Source organism: Herpailurus yagouaroundi, unplaced genomic scaffold (genome assembly GCF_014898765.1).
Source record: "Herpailurus yagouaroundi ecotype Mexico unplaced genomic scaffold, PumYag 100, whole genome shotgun sequence".
Lineage (NCBI taxonomy): Eukaryota > Metazoa > Chordata > Mammalia > Carnivora > Felidae > Herpailurus > Herpailurus yagouaroundi.
The window spans coordinates 43563107-43570545 of record NW_024412391.1 but is presented as its reverse complement, the minus strand read 5'-3'; the positions used below and the strand labels follow the sequence as shown (position 1 = coordinate 43570545).

The window sequence follows — 7439 nt, the reverse complement described above, 5'->3', positions numbered from 1 at the left end:
TAAACGGATTCATTTAGACAGGATTTTTAAGAGCCGGGCAATGCCATGGTAATAGTCCATGTAACTTTGGACTACCCTTTCAACCTAACTGGTAAGTTACCTAACTTTCCGGTCAAAGTAATAATTAAATGAAAAACGCAAATCCAAACGGACCCTGTTTGACTAGGTCTGTGAGCGATTCCTGTGAGGCCGAAGAAAGAGGAGGAGTAGCCGAGCCGGGGTAAAAGGCCGGTCTGGAGTTTGGATCCGCCCGCAGAGCTGGTGAAAGGTCACGTTTGCAGAGACCTCGTTTCAGCTGAATGGCCCGGCCCACCAAGCGCGGCGGTGGCGGAAGGGGCGGGCCCACAGCCGGAAGTGACGTACCGCCGGCTTTTTGGCACTGAGGGGAGGTGTAGCCGGTCGGGGGAGAGAGGTAGTGGTGGCGGAAGAGGTTCGGCGGCTGATGGCGGCACCGGCTCGGAAGCCTCTCTAACGCTCCCTCTGTCTTGGGGCTCCTCGCAGGGTAAGTACCTTCCCCGACCGGCTCCAGCGACTTGTGCGGGGCCCCAGCTGGAGCTCTTTGGGGGCTCGCGGTACGCTCCTCAGCTCTTAAGAGTCTAGGGGCCTGGCCAGTCTCGGGAATGATCGCCGTGGTGACGACGCAGCCAAATGACGATGCTTTCCTTCCCCAGGACAAACTTTTCCTTCTGGACTACGGTTGTAACGGGGGTGTGGGCAACTTCGGTTAGCAGTGGGGCTGGGAAAAACGACGGGTGGCCGCCCCACACGGCGGGGAGGCCCCGGGATAGGCCTTCGCGATTTGGGGGGAGCCCTGGGGGACGTGGGCACTGTGGCGGGGGCGAGTGACACGGGGGACCCCCGAAGAAGAACCTGTCTTGCCCGAGGCCCATTCCAGGGTGTGCTCTGAGGGCAGTATGTGTGCTGCCGGCGTAGGCGAGCTTGGGAAAACAGGTCGAGTCCGAGGCTCGGGTTTGCTCGGGTGGGGTGAAACCCAGGTGTTTTGGTTTGGGTCGCCGTTGGAGAAAGAGGCGGAGACTCACTGCGTCGCCTCCGTTTGCGGGCGGGGGGCGGAGTTAGCTGTTGGGGCCGGATCGCAGCCTTCACCTGGGCTACAGGTCTGGTAAACGTTTCTTTCGTCTGTTTATGGGTGGCTCCTACGCTTAACGTTCCGAGGGATCTCAAAAAAAAAAAAAAAAAAAAAAGTCTTAAGAGGGCCACACGTCTTCTTTTGCTTAGGCAACTTTTCTTGATTTCACAACCCCCCCTTTCATCCACCCAACACCCTGCAGGCTCGCAAGTTGTGGTCTGGTCCCGACCGGTCTCCTCGCCTGGGGCAATCTTTGTTTGAATTGGGTGTGGGTGGGGTTTTGTGCGTGCGTGCGTGCGTGTGTGTGTGTGTGTGTGTGGGTCTGTGTGTGTGTGTGTGTGTCTGTGTGTGGGTCTGTGTGTGTCTGTGTCTGTCTGTGACTGTTGATACATTTAGTTCCCTTTTTAATGATAGGTTTATTTGAAAACACGGTGGCATTTGACTTTCTGTATAATAGGTTTTAAGGCTTCAAACGTTGCTTAGGACAAAGATTTACGACAAGGATTTAGACGGGAAATCTTACTCAAGTCTGCGTTATACTCATTGTAAAAGTTCTACGAACAGCGCGAACTGTGGCACTAATTACGATTTTCGTGCTCCATTCCAAATCATTTAAAGAGATGAATTCAATAACATGTTAATCCAAAAGTGGGACGATTGCCCCTCAAAGTCCCATGCAGGTAGAGAGAAGGGCCTGAGGTCAGGCCTTTGTTTTGTTCTTAAACTTGGTTTCTCGAAGTATTGATTACGTTAGAAATGACTTATTAGGTCTTTTCAATTTATTTTTTGCAACTTCAAACAACATCCTGTTGTTTTTTCTTGTAGTCACATTGAGTTGTATACCTGTTTACAGTTAATGCTGTAGCCATTTTAATGTTAAATATGAAACATTCTAACGATGCTCATGTACTTTGGGGGAATACATATGAGGTTTATTGGATTTTAGTTTTTTGGATTTTGGATATTACTAAGTAAAACTTTGGCTGTATGCTCTTCTGGCTTTTAAAGTTTATTTTGGCTCAAATCCTTACAGAAAGATAAAAATTCTCTTTATATGGGCCAAGATCATAGCTTTTTATTTTCTCTCTTTCTCTTTTTTTTTTTAAAGTTTATTTTGAGGGGCGCCTGGGTGGCTCAGTCGGTTAGCCATCAGACTTTAGCTCAGGTCATGATCTCACAGTTCGTGGGTTCCAGCCCCGCATTGGCCTTTCTGCTCTCACTGCAGAACCAGCTTCTCCCACCCGCCCCCCTCAAAAATAAAAATAAAATCTTTAAGTAAGTTTATTTTGAGAGAGCGTGAGCAGGGGGAGGGGCGCAGGAGCGAGAGAACACCACGCAGAGCGGTGCTGACAGTGCAGAGCTAGTCGCTGGACTGGAACTCACCAATCGTGAGATCAGGACCTGAGCGACATCAAGAGTTGGACGCTTAACTGACTGAGCCACTCAGGTGCTCCAATATAGAGTTTTTTAGAAATCACCTTTAAAAACAATCTACGGAGTAAATAAAAGTGGTATGAGTGACACCTGGGCAAAGTGTAGTGGTACTCAGCTGTAAAGAATTCTAGAGATAGGGATGCTGATTGTAAGAGTGCAAATTAACAGATTGTTGGCTTTGCTTCTGCCTTCCAAAAAGATTTCAGATAACATTTTTCTGCTCTATAAACCAGCTGATAATCTTTGAACTAAAGTATGAATAATTGGAAACTATTAGAATGTTAAACAGTTTTTCCTTCAGATATTTGTGTGTCCTATGGGACTGAAGTTTGGAGATAATTTTAAAAGTTCATATATTTTTAACTGAAGATTTTAAAGACTTTTTTTTTTTGCTGAGTTTGTCATTCACTATATACAAGGTGTTCTATTGCAGGTCATACATGGAGTTTTTATTACTGATCTTTACTTACAAACATACGCAAAAGGAGAACAAACGGTGGAAGGAACGACCATTTTGCTAATCTTGTTTTATCTCCTCCAAAACATTTTCCCCCCTGGAGTTTTAAAAGCAAATAAATCCTGGACATCAGGATATTTCACTTGTAATTAGTTTAGTGTCTTTAACTTGATAAGGACTTTGGGGAAAAAAACCCCCACAATTACCACAATCATATCACACAGAACAAAATTCAGAGTATATTTTCTAGTTCGCTTGGCTGAGGCTTACATTTTGGACTAATCCAGCAAAATAAAGTAAGTAGCAGAAGCCACTGGAAAAATACTACCACAAAAGACAGATTTGTTTTGGGCTTGAAAAAGTTCCAGCAGGAATAAATACAACATTGAAGTGCTTCCACCTCTTCCCGGGGCCCCCCCCCCATTTATTTTAACTACTTAACTGAGTGCCCACTGCACGTTGTCTTTTCCTTAGATATTGATGAATCTCCAGAATAACACAATTGGATTTTAGACCAAAGACTTAATAGTATAAAGTTTACAGCATAATTCATACAAAGCGACTCTAGAGATGTTCGGGAATACAGTAGGAAACATGGAAGAGGTCACTGCAGGCAGCAGGTGTATGCATTTCAGACTTGGTTTCCCAGCTGAATGTGTTTGGTTCTTTAATTCTTGAGTCGAAAATTTTTGCTTAGCCTTCGTTTGCATCTTAGCGTACCCACGTTTCTGGAGATGTACTTTAGAGAATGGGCAGTAGAATTTGGTCTAGTCCCGCTGCTTCCATTTCCCTTTGTGTGTAGGGGGGGCTATATTTCCTCTCCAGCTGAGGTGCAGTTTGTTCTTTTCCTCAGGATGTTAGTGAAGCTACACTTCCCAAGCATTACCACAAGGTGATGCAGTGACTTTGCACATTAACCTCTCCACTGGGCTTTGTGTCTCTGCGTGCGTGCGTGTGTGTGTGTGTGTGTGTGTGTGTGAGAGAGAGAGAGCGGGTGTGCATGGATATTGTATAAATCTGCCTGTGAATCATCTTGATACGTTGACATTCTCAGTGAATTTCAGCATTTTTTAAAGCTTGCCCATCTTTTCATTTCTTTATCTGAGTAAGGAGTGAAACAGGACTTCTGTGGGAAATTTTTATTTTACTATTTGAAATGGATTAATTCATGTGGTAATGACATTCAGATTACATTTACCCTTGTTAAGTTTTTATGACTAGGAAATATATTGGAATTTAATTTTTAAAGTTTGAAAAACTAGTAATGAGAGTGGAATGACTTGTAAAACATTTCTGTAGTTATAATTGCATTGAAATTTTTAAAAAGGGAGGAAGGGGTGTTGGAGAGAGATTAAGGTTATTAGGATCACAAATTATCTTAAGATTTATAATCATGAATATATTTAAAGTCTGATTTAGGGTTTTCTGTTAAAAACTTGAATTTTGGGGGAAGGTTTAAAAATGCAATTTTATGTTAATATGTTTATTTAAAACAGTGAAAACAATGCATTTATCTATACTAGTAAAATATCAATTAAAAGTTGTCTTCACACAGATTCCTCTTGAGTAAAGACTGTTGTGTGTACTCTTTGAGTCCTTTTTGATCAATTTATAAGCATATAAACAAACATACATAAATATATAGATCTGTACCTTCTTGCTATTTTTCATCTTTTCAGTGAAGTAAAAGTGTAAGATTGATTATGGATTTTTAAGACACTTTTGTAGTTGAGGTTAAACAAAAGTTTAAACGTCACTGCCTTGTTTTATAACATAATCACAGCTTTGTTAATTCAGTTTACTTTAGGAAACATGTTAAATTTTAAGAAAAAGTTTCATTCTTAAACTGCTTTTAATTAAAAACATGGCAACTCATTCTAACCTAGCCTTATTTTCTCCTTAATAAATACCCTCCTCAGAGAAACCGAAATATTCATTTTCTTTGTAGAAAAATATTACTGATTCACTTGTCTCAGTTTTGGTAGGTGAGTCTGCTAGAGGTTGGTTTCATTGATTTAGCTATAGCTTCTCTTACTGATATAACCAGTACTGAACAATATTTCAAAACTGGAATTGATGGGTTATTTTTTCCTTCTTTATGAAGCCATTGACTTGAAAAGAGATTATCATTAGTGACTTTATTAGCACCATGACATCCCCCTGAGCCCAAATTAGGTCAGACAATTCAAAGCAGCAAAGTAAATAACACTTCATTTATTTTATGCAGAGTTCCCAATATTTGTAAGTAAGTGCTACCTTTTTTCATTTTACTGAAGGCTTTGGCATACCAGCTGGGGAATACTAGTTAAGTCCTTCTGTGAAATAGGGCTGCTGGTCATAAAGCCTTTTTGTTAGTGCAGAGATCTTACCTAGAAGGATTGCTACTGAATGTGCTCTCCTTACCTTGGAATCCTGGCAGAGCTCACAGCTAGCTAACAGTCAACCAGATTGGTATTCTAGCAGTGGCCTCTAGGTTCACCATTGACATTCTCTTTATGAGATGTCCAGTATATTCAGTAAAGCAGTACTTGAATAGAAGTTGAGCAGACACAAGAAGAAAAGTGCGTATTTTCTGAAGTGTTTATTATTTTGAAACTTCAAAAATTTGCTAGTATTTCAAATAGGTCAGCAAAAGAAACATATTGTAAAAGCATGTTGTCTGAGATCTTCTTAGCAATAAAGAGTTTTTTAACCTTTATTTTTGAGAGACAGAGACAGAGACAGAGCATGAGCATGGGAGGGACAGAGAGAGCGGGAGACATAGAATCCAAAGCAGGCTCCAGGCTCCGAGCTGTCAGCACAGAGCCCAACATGGGGCTCGAACTCACAAACCATGACTTGAGCTCAAGTCAGATGCTTACCGACTGAGCCACCCAGGCGCCCCAAGACCTTTTTAATAGTTAAAATATGAGTATAGACTAACTGCTGTGTTTGCCCTATAGAGACTTTATTGATTGTGAAGTAAATGAGATTAATTTGGTTGGCAAAAATCTTGCCTCTTTTTTCCCCATCACGGAGATTTCTGTTGTGATGACTAAGAAGCAAGTACCATAGGGATGTTGTCTAGTTTATGTGTACTGTAGAATCAATAATAATTGTACTGAGTCTGTGACACACGTATAGATGGCTTTTACGAGTAAATTCTCAGTTGTATCCTTTTTCTCAAAAAGTCGAGTACAAAATATGGAAAATATTTGTGTCTTGCAGATTTTTATAGTTCATTTTCACCATCTCTCGTGCTTGGTGTTCACTAAGCAGTGAACATTCACTGAATCTGTAATAGATTTTCAACAGCTATGTATTTCATTGGCACTATACGTTAAAAAACAAACAAACACAACAACTTAGTTTTTGAGAGAGAGGGCGCAGTTGAGCAAGGGGCAGAGAGAGAGAATCCTATGAGGAGCTGAGAGAGAGGGAGGAAGGGGTGGGACTGAGAGAAAGTGGGGATAGTGTTTTACTCAAAGTGGAGTTCGAGCTCACCCAATGTGGAACTTGAACTCCTGAACTGTGAGATCATGATCTGAGCTGAAGCCAGATACTTGACGACTGAGCCACCTGGGTGCCCATAAAAAATAACTTATTTTTAAATCAGTAAATCTATGGAAAGAGCCAAGGTAGGATTATTAAACCCAGAATGAAAGGGTATAAAATCAGTATAGGCTGAAAGGAACAGATAAGCTGAGTTGTGTCAAGTAGACCAGCTGAGATTTTATGTGATTTGAGATATCTGAACAAGCATGTACCAGAAGTCCTGAATGAAGACAGGCTAGGTCTGGGCATTTGTGGAAATGAGTGAGAGGTGGTAATGAATACTTAAGATTACTTGGGGAGGGGTGCCTTGGTGGCTTAGTTGGTACAGCATGAGACTCTTGATCTCTGGGTTTGTTGAGTTCGAGCCTCTTGTTGTAGAGGTTATTTAAAAATCTTAAAACGTCTCCCCAAGTAATCTTTATTTTTTAAAGAAAAAAAAAATGCATGCACACACCCATACTTCCCCAGATCATGCTTTCAGAAAGTCATTGTCATCTTTTCATTTTTTAAAAGTTTTTTATTTATTATTTTTTATAATATTTTATAATATTTTATTATTTTTTATATTTTTATGTTTATTTTATAATTTTTATAATTTTATTTATATAATAATTTTATATTTTATTATATTTATAATTATAAATTTTATAATTTATTATATTTTATATTATAATTTTTATAATTTTTTATAATATAAAAATTTTTATAATTTTTTATTATTTTTTATATATTGTTCTTTGAGAGAGCGTGTATGGGTGGGGGCAGAGAGAGAGGGGGACAGGGTATCCAAAGCAGACTGTGCTGACAGCAGGGAGCCTGATGTTGGGCTCCCAGCTCATGAACTGTGAGATCATGACCTGAGCTGAAGTTGGCTGCTTAGCTGACTGAGCCACCAGACACCCCTAAAGATTTTATTTTTAAGTAACT

General features: G+C 40.6%; 1 protein-coding gene across 2 annotated transcripts in view; it reads left to right on the top strand.

Annotated features, from left to right (window-relative positions):
- Window positions 1-388: 388 nt before the first annotated feature.
- Window positions 389-7439, top strand: part of TAX1BP1 (Tax1 binding protein 1) — a 90305-nt gene continuing 83254 nt past the window's right edge. For both annotated transcript variants that reach the window (XM_040472377.1, XM_040472376.1), the window contains exon 1: window positions 389-502. The gene's annotated coding sequence lies outside the window, so the exon portion shown is untranslated. The remainder of the gene's footprint in view (window positions 503-7439) is intronic.